We start from the raw sequence: 14,317 nt of genomic DNA, 5'->3' as shown, positions 1-14,317 counted from the left end.
TGTTTCTCGGTAGTCGAATGTAGCAACAATTGACAGCGATAGAAACGTGTTTCGCCCATGATTCTGGGCTAATTATTTTTGCACATGGGCTCCGTTAGAGGGGAGGCCGCGGGGGTGATTACCCCCCCACCAATCGGAGTGGGGGGGTAACTAATGCAAAATTACCCCCCACTAATGTAGAGATAAAAATATCATTTTTAATAATTGTTTTACTTTTGTGTTTTATTTTCATGTTTTTATTTTGTTGCACAATTTTTGAGGTTTTTGCTTGGAAACTCCGACTCGCAAGACAGCGCCAAGTCATCTACACAAAAATATATGCATCGCAATGCGCTATGTGTGACGTCATGGTTTCTCACTGCTACAAACTGTTTAATTTCGCTTTTACCACTCACGAACGAAACCCACCACAGTTGCACTGTTTCAATGTCTTTATATTTTCGGTTGTTGTAAAAGTTAACGCATTTTAGCTTTTTTTTTGTGAATTGAATGTAGGCCTGCCCTACACCCTAGATCAGCGCTACTCAACTGGCGGACCGCGATCCGAATCCGGACCTTCTGGGTGTTGAAGGTGGATCTCGGGCTTCTGAAAGAATAACCTCATTGCCACATTTTAGGGCCTCTTTAAACAGATTTCCATTAGAGAAAAGCGATTTTTTGTGATTATCCACGGAGCTGGGGGCTTCACGCCCCCAGACCCCCTAATGCTTTGCCTAATGCCCCTAATGCCCCTAATCTTCTCTGATGTGCAATCCACACAGCTACACTACAAAGAAACACAATACATTTTTTCCTTTTTTTATTTCTTTGTTTGTGTCAGTCAAAAATCCAAGTCGTGTTACATACTAGGCTATACTGAAAAGTGTTTCGGTGCTCGTGGGCTACTGATTGTTTAATTTTCGTGGTTGCATATGAAATATTCATAATAAATAAATGGACCTTTGCTAACATGAGTTGAGTAGCCCTGCCCTAGATGCTGAAACCTTTTCTTTCACTGCGGATGTTATGGCACAGGTTATCGTGTTGTAAGTTATTCATGCCATTGCAAATTAAGTTATAAAAAGCTTTGACCTTAACGCTTTTGATCTTTTTAATCTAACCATTTAGCGTCTGAAGTACAAAATTTGGAGGACTTGAGCTAAGGAAGAATACAGAGAGAAATTTTTGCGTAGGCCTACGCCCCTCTTCTAGTCAAAATTGTCTAAAAACCTCAAAAAATGTGGCAAATGTTAAAGAGCTTTTGCTCGCTATTTTAGATTCGTTGAAATAATTTTTCGATTTTAAATCGTGCTGAAAGGCAAAAATTTTGCGCCTTCGGCACGAAACATGCCGCCTGAGACGCTGTATAAGAAACTGAAGCTTTCAGTAATGCGAAGGAGGGTCTGGGGGCGACCTCCCAGAATGTGATGCGATAATTCAATAAGCTCACTGTCGATGTCAAAACATCGTTCTCGCCACTGCTTAAATTACCCCCCCACTCTCAGGAAGTGTCCGGAGCCCCTGGTTTCGCACCACTAATTCATGCCACAACGTTTGTTAATTTTTGATTCTTTTCGTTATGGATTATTTCGTACAAGAGCAATGATGCGTAACGAAAAAATAAATTTTGTAAGTCCATTGTTTTTGATTGATTGAATTTTTATGTTTGGACTGGAAAAGCTTCATACAGAGCTTAATCCTGGGCAGTTTTGCATACTTTTAGAGGCTTTGAATCACTGACGCAGGCCCGGTTGCCGAGATTGGCAGAGTGAAGTTTCCGATTGTTGGAGTCTTGTTGCCAGGGAATTATTCTATCGATTAGACGCCACTGTTGAATGGAGAGCAGTCCACGTGCGTTGCTCAAGCGCACACCCCGAGAGTCGAACGAGTGCCGCTTGATCTTGAAGCTTCTTCGTTCCAGAAGTCACGCGTTAGGCAACTGAGTTATCGGGGCGAGCTTTGTTCCAGCAGTTTTTTACAATATAATAAAGTAGGACACAGTAATCTTGGTGTGTAAACACATTTTTTTCATTTTTGGTAGTGCAATGCTACTAATACTAACTGTCTAACTGATGATGGTTGAAACGATTCTAGGTTGTTGAAGTCAGAAAGTACATTTTTGTATTGCGCCACGTGTTGAAGCGAGCAGAGTTAGAAACATCACGGCCTTCTGTCAGAAGTACCGTATGTTGATCGAAAAGAAAGCTTCATGCTACGCGAATCATATTATATATGTTCAAGCGATGAGACGTCAATGTCTGTGTTTGAACCAGTGCTGCCAGTCACAATGAAGATGAACTAAACTTGAAGGTTACAAGTTGAATGTGAGGGTACTGGACTGTATTGAATAAGTGGCCGAGTGGTTAACGCGTTGGGCTCGCAGTCGAGAGCCTGCATGTTTGGCTCCAGCCACCCACACTTGCTGTTGTTTCTCTGGGCAAGAAACTTTACGATAATTGTCTCTACCTAGTGATCGATTTCGAGTAATGGGTAGTACCAAATTTAAGTCATAAGTAGAGTAGACAACCGGAAACAAACATTGCAGTCGGCTGCAACGTGGGTCAGGTGTACGTCGGAAGGCGTACACGATACATAGCACTCAAGTCCGCTTTCCGCAATGCAGGATAAAGATAATAAAACAAAACAAACAAACATAAAAGTGTACAAATGCAAAACTGCAGTCGATACAGTAGCACAACGTTGAGTTGTTTGTGGTTATTGTCATCTTTGACGCATCATTTGCTACACTGCATAACTTCATAAACCTTTGCTTTATCTTTTGTTTATAAGTTAGGCTACTTCGTAGCCTACTCTAGGGTCTAGGTAAGCAAACACGTTTTTTCAATGGATTTTTTTGTGATTCATGGTGTTTTTTCATACGTATTTCTTGATAGTCTGGTAATCTGCTTGTGTTGTCACCAAAATACAGCTTTTCAATAATAATCAACAATGAACAAGCAAAATCTTCCTTAAAAGAATCCCATCTAAGTAGGCTATTGCTGGTGTTAGTGTAAGATCTCCTGTTCGAAAGCAGGGATGTTCGAAAGCATAGGCTTAAGCATTGTCCAGACTGTAGGCATACACAGAAGTCAGAACATACTAATATTTCATTTCCCTGCAATGATAGGCCTACGTGTGTGGACTTACCACCAAAATAGTAAGATTTGTAGATACTCCTACTGGCTTTCTGGTTCTTGCTTTTTGTTTTGCAGAAATCTTTCCATCCTCTTTGACCAATCGTCATAGCGGTGGCCTGCGGTGAGCATATGCTCCAACCAGTTGTTTTCTATTAATATCTTGGACTGAATCGTCACGCCATTATTTGTTTACAACCTTCTTTTCAACATAATACCAAAGAGCAAGCAAAAAAAATGCATTACAGTTTTCTTATTACGCAAAGCAAGCACAACACTGGAAAAATATGGAAAACCATAAATGACATCATCAAGTACAAACATAAGCACACAGCTCACATACCAGAAGAAATAATTAGCACTGACAATGAAAAAATATCTGACCCTGCACAAATAAGTAACTGTTTTAATGATGATTTCACAGAAATTGGTCCTTCCATGGCATCTAAAATCCCTCTACCGTCTCCTGGCTCATTATTGAAATTGCAAAGTGTCCCATTCTCCTTTTTCCTAAAACCTGCCAATCAAGAAGAAGTATTAAAACATCTTAATAATCTTTCTGTCTCTAAAAGTACAGGACATGATGGAATACCTATAAGATTTGTCAAACTATCCTCACCAATAATCGCCCCTTTCCTCACCAACTTATTCAATGAGTGTATCGATAAAGGTGTATATCCTGATGTACTAAAGGTCGCTCAAGTTACCCCAATCTTCAAAAGTGGCTCCAGGAAAAATTGTTCCAACTATAGGCCCATATCACTATTGTCCCCCTTCACCAAAATATTCGAAAAATGCCTGTATGAACAAATGTACAATTATCTAACAAAAAAAGACCTGATCACACCACATCAGTATGGATTTAGACCACAATATTCCACTTCGTTAGCTGTGTCAAACGTTTGTGATAACATCTTAACTAACCTAGATAATAAAGATACAACTTGCTCTGTATTTCTTGATTTAGCTAAAGCCTTCGACACAGTTGATCACACTATTCTCATACAGAAACTGCAAACATACGGTTTTCGGGGCCTTCCATTACAATTGTTAAAAAGCTATATCAGCAATCGTCTACAGCACACGGTCGTCAATGGAATCTCTTCAAACTCAAGACAGGTTACCTGCGGTGTGCCCCAAGGATCGACATTGGGACCCCTTCTTTTCTTACTGTATATAAATGACTTACCAAATTCAACAAACATGAATGTTAAACTATTTGCTGACGACACCAATCTTACGATGAGCGACAAATGTGAAATAAATTTGCAGAACAATGTGAATGCCGAAATGCAAAAAGTTTACAACTGGTTGAAGCTTAATAGATTATCATTAAATTTCTCAAAAACTGAATACATGCTAATAACAAATAAAAAACACATAAAAAATTTTAACATTAACCTTGGTAACACAAGCATTCAACAAAAAGATCAAATAAAATACCTTGGCGTTTACATAGATAACAAATTAACATGGAAATATCACATAGATAAAATTTGCGGAAAAGTAGCAAAAGGTTCATGGGCGTTGCTTAAACTCAGAAATTATGTCAACACAGACACTTTAAAAGATGTGTATCACGCTTTGATTTACTGTCATTTGCAATATTGTATTTCAAGCTGGGGAAAGGCCTGTGACAGTGCACTGGATCCATTAATAAAATTACAAAAAAAGGTTATAAGAATAATTACGAAACAAAATTACTATGCTCACACTAATTTTTTATTTTTCAAAATGAACATCTTGAAACTAAAAGACATACATAACATTGAAATAAAAAAACATATGTACAAAGTTTATATGAATGAGTATCCGTCTACGTATTGTGATTTATTTACAAATGCTTCATCTATTCATCAGCATAACACAAGATATCAAACAAGCAACAATTATTTTATAAACAGATCAAACACAGAATTTGGCAAGAAGTCCATGCAGGTATTGGGACCAATGCTCTGGTCAGAGGTTCCAAGTAGGCTAAAAAACTTATCATTTCATTGTTTCAAAAAAGAGATCAAAACGTTAATTTTACAAAGCTACAGTGCATCGTAAGTGATATGTTATGGAAACCAACTTGTCAGTTGCTTCGGAAACTTTATTATTTTCTGCTTGCTTCATGGAATTTTGTGTTTAGGCCTACGTTATCATCAATATGTTTTTTTTTGTGCGTATGCTGTTGTTGAAGCGCGGGAACGTTTCAATTATTATTTTTCTCTTGTAAGCTTATTTTAAATGGCAAAATCGTAATTTCCGTAGGGTGGCAATTGACTAGTAGACCGTATGGTCGTCTCGTTGTCTCCCTGTCGGTATGGGAACTTGTGTAACTTTTGTACTGTGTATATTGCATATTTCAAACATGTACCTATGTTCCTGTTACTGACAAATAAAACAAACATTGATTGATAATGTTGGTTTAGCTACTTTTTCTGTTTAGCTTTAACTTATAAAATTGATTGATTGATTGATTGAATCTTTATCCTCGGACTGGGAAAGCTTCTTGCAGAGCTTAATCCTGGCAGTTTCGCATACTTGTAGAGGCTTTGAATCACTGACGCAGGCCCGGTCACCGAGATTGACAGAGTGAAGTTTCCGATTGTTGAAGTCTTGTTGCCGGGGAACTATTCCATCCATTAGATGCCGCTGAATGGAGAGCAGTCCTTAACGTGCGTTGCTCAAGCGTTGCGTTGCGTTAACGTGCGTTGCTCAAATATAACCCAAATTTCTCATTACTGTGACATGACATTAGGCTACTACGTCTTAAAATCATCACTTTATCCACGTAACTTTATATTCAGGGGCGCCGGAACGGTTTTTGACTGGGAGAGCAGGATTATGAAAAAAAGACACTTTTGTTGCTGAAAGGCCAGTTTTTTTTTAAGTTTTAAGATAAGTTTTACAATAATGCTCATCCATCAGCTCATCATTGAGTAATGATACAAGTGTTCGGTATACAAACAACAATGGCACGAGAGGGCATCATGCTATGTTATGATGATGTAGGCTAATTACCTACCGTACTGTGATACAGAATTTTTGTCGTGAATATTACTTTGAGGCAGAAATAAAAGATTATAATTACGTACTAGGCTAAAAGCTAATAGCTGAAATTGTTATATCGTATTGCAAAATGTGCAGTAACTTAGCTTACATGATCTTAAAAGGGCATCCGCCCCCCTGCCACCCCCCCCCCGCTTTCGGCGCCCTTGTTTATATCAAAGCACGCTTGATATCTGTGGCCGAGTGGCCGTGGCCGAGTGGTTAGCGCGTTGGGCTCGCAGTCGAGAGCCTGCATGTTCGACTCCAACCACCCGCACTTGCTGTTGTTTCTCTGGGCAAGAAACTTAACGATAATTGCCTCTACCTAGTGATCGATTTCGAGTAATGGGTAGTACCAAATTTAAGTCATAAGTAAAGTAGACAACCGGAAAACAGACATTGCCGTCGGCTGCAGCGTGGGTCAGGTGTATGTCGGAAGGCGTACACCGATGCATAGCGCTCAAGTCCGCTTTCCCGCAATGCAGGATAAAGATAAACAAACAAACATAACTTCCTTGGATAAAATTGGATTTCAGCAAGATGATTGTGTTGTTTTTGCTTATTTTTTCATATTTTTTCTGTCATTGTTTCGTATCGTCAAATTGTAACAATTTTGTTAAGTCGTGCAACGGTGCAAGGCCTCGTACGTTGCGCTTGGAAATGGCTTCGCACTCGCTCGTGGTAGGATTTCTTTTAGGGTTTTTTTTTTGCCTGCCTTGCTCTTAGTTGCTCTGAGCTAATCGCATCAAGAAGTGTTCTCCTCACCAGAGCCGGATTTAGCTGATGGGAGGCCCGGGGCACTTTTAGATTAGGGGGCCCCCGTCCAAAAAAACTTTGCGCGAAAAACCACTTCTATGTCCTCTACCTTTAAGTAGCATTTATCCAGCACTGCACAGTGCACAGCATTTTGCAGAAACTTCAAAGGCTGAAAGAAAAAGGAATAAAAACACAAAATCACATTTTTTCTACGTCGGGTTCTACCTTTTTCTAGACTCTTGCTACTTTGACGTGTATTGTTTTCGCTGTGACGGTCAGAAATAAAAAATAAAAAAAAAACAGAACGGAATTCTGCATTCTGCAATCAGATTTAGCGAATGAGAAACTCTGGCTCTGACTCACTTTGTTTATGAAGTCATGCAATCAAGCGGAACTGTTATCATGACGTTTTAGATGCGTCACAAGCATTCTCGAAGTTTCCCAAAACCCTGAGGAGTTTCACAACAGTCGACCTATTAAGTTAGGGCCAAGCTAATTTCTTAGAGAACTTTTAAAATGTTTTAATTTGTAAGGGCTAGTGTTTTCGGCCTTTTAGCCAGGAAATGTTATGGCTGGTTAATGAAGCTGATTGATCATTTTTATTAGGCTTTCAGGCAATTTATTGGTTATGGACAGATATGAAAATGAAGTAGGCTATAGTTTTAATTCTGTTTCAAACCAGCCAAGTGTTGAGTGGCTATCACTTTTAACTCTAGCGCTAGATTTGGGTTTGAACTCATGCCTGGTTATATCAAAAACTTTATAAGCAGTCTGTACTGGTACCAATTGTTGTTTTTTACGTTTAACCCAATGGAGATCAGTTAATTTGGTGATCTTATAAATATGATGCAGAATTGAAGAATAGGCCTACCTATGTCACTAAAACCCATTGGCTGGTGGATGCGGGTATACAAGTCTCCGTCCTTATTTCATCCCATACCGGTATGTGTTGGTGGCTTCTAATCTTGGTTATATATCCAGATTATAACATTTATGACCAGGGTGGAGCTGGGTTTTTTTCTTGCTAGACTTTTTGGCCATTTGTCCGAAATGACTTGAAAAAATTCGGTCATTTTTTATTTTTTTCGGTCATTTTTTCTGATGAAAATATTTCCTTTCAAGTAGGCTAGGCCTATAGCTGAAACAAACCAAAATTTGCACTTCCTGACTAGCTACAGCATTAAGTTTCGCTAAGAAACATTGTCGTGTTTCTCAGCAAAACTTTGAAACAGCGTTGTGTCATTTTGACCGAATTGACTTTTCGACCGAATTTCGGACAAATTTTTTCAAACGTTTTGACCGAATTGACAATATTTTTTTCGGACATTTTGCTAAAAAATCTAAAGAATGACTGAAAAAAAGCCAGGGGTGGAGGCTTGTTCATCAGCTCTGGTTATTGTAGAGTGACAACAAATAAACCATAGCCTACAATTATTACGGTATCAGTTTATGAAAAGATAGAAATTAGATATAAAGCTAAGTATTTTGTATATAATATATAGTCCATGTGTGTATTTGCAACCATTGTTTTCAAGGACCTTTGAAAATCGTATTTGATAGGCAGTGGCTATTTGACCGGCTCCGGTCTTTTAATCTTAAACACTATTTGACCGGTCATGAGTCATGACGTTTTTTTTTCTCTGTCACAGTTTCTTTCTATCTCTTACCAGGAAAGAGGCTTGAAAAGGTTCAATGACCTAGTTTAATGAGATATTACCAAAAAGCATTCAATTAAATGGGGTGCAACCTAGTTCGTACCCTGAACAGTTTGTACCCTAAAAAGATCGAGAGAAAAAATACAAAAAAGCCGAAGTCGCTGTTTGGAGCTTTTGCAAACTAACAAATTGAAAAAATCGATAGAAAAAAATAGAACAAAGCCAAAGTCACTGATCGCAGTTTCCGTTTTCCCCCAGTTTCCGCAAACATTTAAAAATTTTCGGTAATGATCCTAAGAGTTTTCCGAAGTCGCTGTCGCAGTTTCCGCAAACATTTTAAAAGGGTTAGGTTTAGGAAAAGATTGAGAGAAAAAAAAAGAGTCAAAGTCGCTGATCGCAGTTTCCGCAAACATTTTAAAAGGGTTAGGGTTAGTAAAAGATTGAGAGAAAAAATTAAAAAAAGCCGAAGTCGCTGATCGCAGTTTCCGCAAACAAACAAACTGAAAAAATTGAGAGGAAAAAATAGAACAAAGCCAAAGTCGCTGATCGCAGTTTCCGCAAACATTTAAAAATTTCCAGTAATGATCCTAAGAGTTTGCCGAAGTCGCTGATTGCAGTTTCCACAAACATTTTAAAATTTCCGATAATGATCCTGAGAGTTTTTGTTTGTTTGCGGAAACTCCAATTAGCGACTTCGGCTTTGTGCTATTTTTTCTCTTAATCTTTTCAGTGGGAAAATTTTAAAATGTTTGAGGAAACTGCGATCAGCAACTTCGGCTTTTTTTTATTTTTTCTTTCGATCTTTTCGGGGTACGAAGTAGGTTGCATCCAATTAAATGTCGGATAGTTCTACTGGTGAAATAATAATGAAAATTCTTGAAGGACTTTAACGAACGGCTTCTCAAATAACTCTAATTTCGAACACAATTTTTATCAGCACCAATTCTCATCTACTGTACTTGTATTCAATTACTTCAGCTTTCAATTGGTTTCGGCTAGTCCATTTCGGCTAGTTCCTTATTCCGCTACAGTTTTGAAGTGCATTTTGTATTTTATTCCAGAATATCGTTTTTTTGGCATTCCAACAAAGAAAAATTAATTGTTCAAAATGAAAAGCGCAAAATGTTTGAACTATTAAATTGAAATGTTTGCTATACCGGTACATATAAAATCGACGTGTATCCTACGTCACCGTCTGTATACAAACTTGTTGAAGAACATTCCCTAAAGAATTTTTTATTATGGGGAGTTACAATTGGCCCCCAACCAGGGTTGAGAAAAACCCGGGTTTTTTGGGGTTTTATTGGGTTTTTTTAAAAAAGATGCAAAAAAAAGTAGATTCATGCTTATTTCACCTCAAAACTACTTTTTACGAGTGAAGTGCCTTTCACTCACAGTACATGCTTGCATAACTCAATAAAATAATGCACTAGGGCTGTTGTTGCTTGAATGTTGCATCATCCATTAGTTTTAAGATCAAGTTGGATGTTGCATCATCCACTGATTTCTATATTAAGTTGATGCTACCGTGGTAGAAATCACATTATTGCATCATTTGTTTAGATTTGAAGGAAAGGAGCATTTATGCCATCATGTTTAAATATTTTTTATCATTTATATATATATTATATATAGTAATGGATGAGCAATTGAGCGATTGCGTGGCCAATTAGGCAAATGCTCTGAAACAGCCATGCGTTAGAATCCAGAATCTGTAATTGGTAAATAGCCTCCTAAATTGCATTTCACATCATATATACAGACTACAGTAGAGTAGTACTTTCACCAATTTAACTATAAGGCCTTCTTGCATAAATGAGTTTTAGTGTAGTATACACAAAGTGACATTACTTGATTTTTGTGAACTGTGCAATATCCACTGCGCTTTCAGTTTATTCTTGGAAATTACTTCACAATCACATCCTTAAGTCCTAATTTAAAGTTTGTTGTAAGTGCCTTGTAGTGTTTTTGTAAATTTTTTTAATTTTCCAATAAAAACTGGACAAATATGATGTGTTTTTTTATGGGTTTTTTTAAGTGGGTTTTATTAAAAAAACCCACCCGGGTTTTTTTAAAACCCACCCGGGTTTTTTTAAAACCCACCCGGGTTTTTTTGGGTTGGGTAAAATACCAACAACCCTGCCCCCAACTTACCTCTTAATAGTTGAGTGACAAAGTCAGAACTTTGTACACAAGTACCTTAGGTAATGTTCTTCAAATGGTAAAAAGATTATTTTGTAAACACTTTTTACGGGGGTATTTTTATACCACAAGATAACGTTATTTTGGCTTTTTTGCAGGGAAAGAGCATACATGATCAATATAATAACCATCCTACTTTTTATAAAAAAAGTTACAGACTTCCAAATATGGCACAAAATTTGTTTTTGGTGAAGAAAAGAGCTACTTTGAGGCTTGATTACTCCATTATGCTGCAGATTAATTGCATTTAGACAATGCAATCATGTAATATATATAGCTAAAAGTGAATCATTTTACCAAAAATAAACTTTATATAACCTTTGGAGAAAAAGATATGGTTAATTGAAAATGGTCCAAAAAATCGAATGCGGAAAAGTTTAGGGGGTACCTAAAACTATAAAGCATCATATTTCCAAAACTATAATAGGCTTGATACTGAGCTAAAATATGAGTCTGTATATTGATACTGAGTCTCCCCATCGGTTCCCCTCAAGGAGACAGCCTCTCCCCAATACTCTTCACCTGCTACCTATCTGCAGCATTGAGCTTAGTGCGAGAGCAGTCCTCCAGACCAAACCCCCCTATCTGACACATGCATGCCTTTGGAAATGGAGTATGCAGACGATGTTGAGTTCCTGGATGTGGAAAGACAGCCACTTGATATGCTACAATCTATTGCTACAAAGAACCTGAAAAACTACAATCTTTTCATGAATGAGACTAAAACTGAATTCACCCACATATTTCTTGCAGACACAAATGAAACTGATACTGATAGCCTACCGATTCGAGGAAACGAAAAATGGCGTATACACAAACTTTTGGGATCATTATTGTGCAGCACTGCCAATGTCAAATCCCGCTGCAATTTAGGCAATGTCGCTTTCAGATCACACTGGAAACTATGGAGCAAGAGATCGAGAACCCCATTACAGTTGCGACTAAGATTGTACAACGCATACTGCATCCCAATTATGATCTACAACTGTAATAGCTGGTCTGTTTCCAAAGGAAGTCTTGAAAGATTGGATGCCTGTCATCGAAGACATTTACGTGTCATAACTGGTCATACTTGGCCAAACAGTCTTATCTCGAACAAAAATCTCTACAAAATATGCAACAGTGAACCATTGTCTTGCAAGATCTCCACCATGAGATGGAACATGTTTGGACACATTCTGAGACTTCACCAGGACTCACCTCCCCAGAAAGCCCTTGAATTTGCAATAATTGGCAGCAAAAAGTACCAAGGCCGAACCGGACGTCACCGTACCAATTTATTACAGCTGCTGAGATCTGACATCAGAAAAGCTGGCCTGGGATCCCTGCTCAGCACACCACATCTCCATCGATTGCAAAACATCGCAAAGGACAAAACAGAATGGAGATCCTATCAACCTTGTTGAAAGACTGATCGAAGCCAGCGGATGCCAAACGATTTGGCTACACTGGCGGCGGAGACAGTTACAATAATAACTGAGCTAAAATTTGTAATGCATGGCTAAATCATGCCAAATAACATTTTGAAGTTTGAACAAAATCGAAGAGGATCAAACTGATAGGTCTAGGACGCTTGCGTCGCTTGGCATGGAATGACCCCTTGCTTAAACGCACACACAGAGAGTTGAACCATGGTTGCTTAATTTTGCCATTTCTCGTTCACAATCGGTCGCTCAACTGGATGGGCTACCTTTTATAAACAGTTGTGGCTTTTGTAATTGTATCATTCAATCATTCTATTTTTCGTCATTAACGTGTCTGGGACGAAAAAGATACTACTAACTACAGTAGTCGATATAGACTTACCAGCACGTTAATGAACGGGAAAAGATGGTAAAACCTTGAAAGGTTTAAAACGTGCCTGAATAGAAAATCATGTAGTAGGCTGTATGTCTGTAGTTAGCACGGCCACAAAACCCAAAAACAAACTGCAAAAAGTATGTGCTATTGTGAAACATTAAAAAGTATGTGGCCACAGTTGCAACTCAAGTTTGCTTCAGACTGTTAGACTACATGCTGCCAAAGGTTGTAACAGACACTCCAGACAAGCTCATGCCTCAATGTTAAAAAGATGAGCTAAAATTGCCAAAGCATGATTTGTCGTTAGGGTGTTTCAAAGCCCAAAGCTCGTCGTTAGGGTGTTTCATTTGCTCCCTTTATTTGAAGCAAATGAAACACCCTACTCGTCGTATTAGCCAGACATATTTTGACCTCTTTGTCTCAGACCCGAAAGGGCACTGTCCCTGCATAATAGATATATACTTTTATGTTCTAAGTGCATATTGTCAGAGATTTTTAATATGTTTCACTTTCAGTAACTGGTAGATTTTTTGGGGATTGTCCAACCCTAACTTAACAATCCCTGAAAATATCAGAGGATTGGTATTTAGAGGTACTGCTTGATACAAGATGAACATCTATATGTATGTATTGTCTTCATAACTGCAGACAGTGCAGACCATACGCGCCGACTTCCGGGGGGGCGGCGCCCCCGTAAATTTATAGTTGAGGGGCAACGAAAATGGCAATTACAAGTGGTGTTTCAAAGATAAAATACCTCGAGAGAGATTTAGATCATTTAAATTTTAAACGGACTTGAAGAATGCCGAAAGTGAAAAACAGCAGCTGATCGCATGGCTTTCTCTGGAACGTGAAGTACTACTGAGATGCGCACGGCACGCACGTTCACAGTCACACACTGCTTATCTTCCCGCGCGTGAGGAGCAACTTCAAAGTCAAAACGCGTGGTAGCGAATGCGAGGTTGAATGTTTACTCTCATTTCACAAGTAATCCAAACGTCTGTAAGATTTTTTGTGACTTCAAACATGAAATCGATTTTAGCAAACTTCATCGAGTTGAAGCTATGACACAACGAACAATTACGTGAATACAGCTTGGAAATCATACGGAATGGGAATTTCAAAGTAGAGCGTAGAGTAACTTACGCTGCTGGAATAGTCACGTAACTAGTCATGGCAATATTAAGTAAACCAGCTAAATTAGACTACCTATTTTCAACAAGGTCTTCCCCCTGTGAGATCAATTATGATTCAACAGAACGCATTGTTTTGTTTGCAATGTGTGAGAATTAAATTGAAAACCGATAAAAGAAAAGATGTTTAATGGTCTTGGTCACAGATATTGCCTGCATTAACGACGTCTCCTACCGCTATTATCACCTAGCCAACCTGACATCATTGTTTTATGCGCCGCTAAGGTTTGACATCGACTTCAACGATCATGGAATGTTACGTAATAAGAACGATTATATCCTACACGCAAAAATAAAAAAATTGATCTCTTAAAACAGCTCTTTCTGCTGTTTTGTCTCGTGAGCTTTGTATTTTGCTCTACAAGTGAATAAAGTTTAGAATTGACAAGGAATCATTAAATTTGAAAATTAAGTTTGAATCTTTGCAAATAAACGTATTCAAAACTTTTACTTCGGCCGACGTCATTTCACAATTCGTAATCTACGTCGACAATAATTTTGATGCTGCAAAAATGCGTTAATTTTAAAAACTGCCGAGCTGGAGACAACAGCTTGTCCCATG

The sequence above is a fragment of the Aplidium turbinatum genome, chromosome 5, assembly GCF_918807975.1.
Source record: "Aplidium turbinatum chromosome 5, kaAplTurb1.1, whole genome shotgun sequence".
In the NCBI taxonomy this organism is placed as follows: domain Eukaryota; kingdom Metazoa; phylum Chordata; class Ascidiacea; order Aplousobranchia; family Polyclinidae; genus Aplidium; species Aplidium turbinatum.
The sequence above is the reverse complement of the archived record's forward strand: the minus strand, read 5'-3'. Positions refer to the sequence as shown.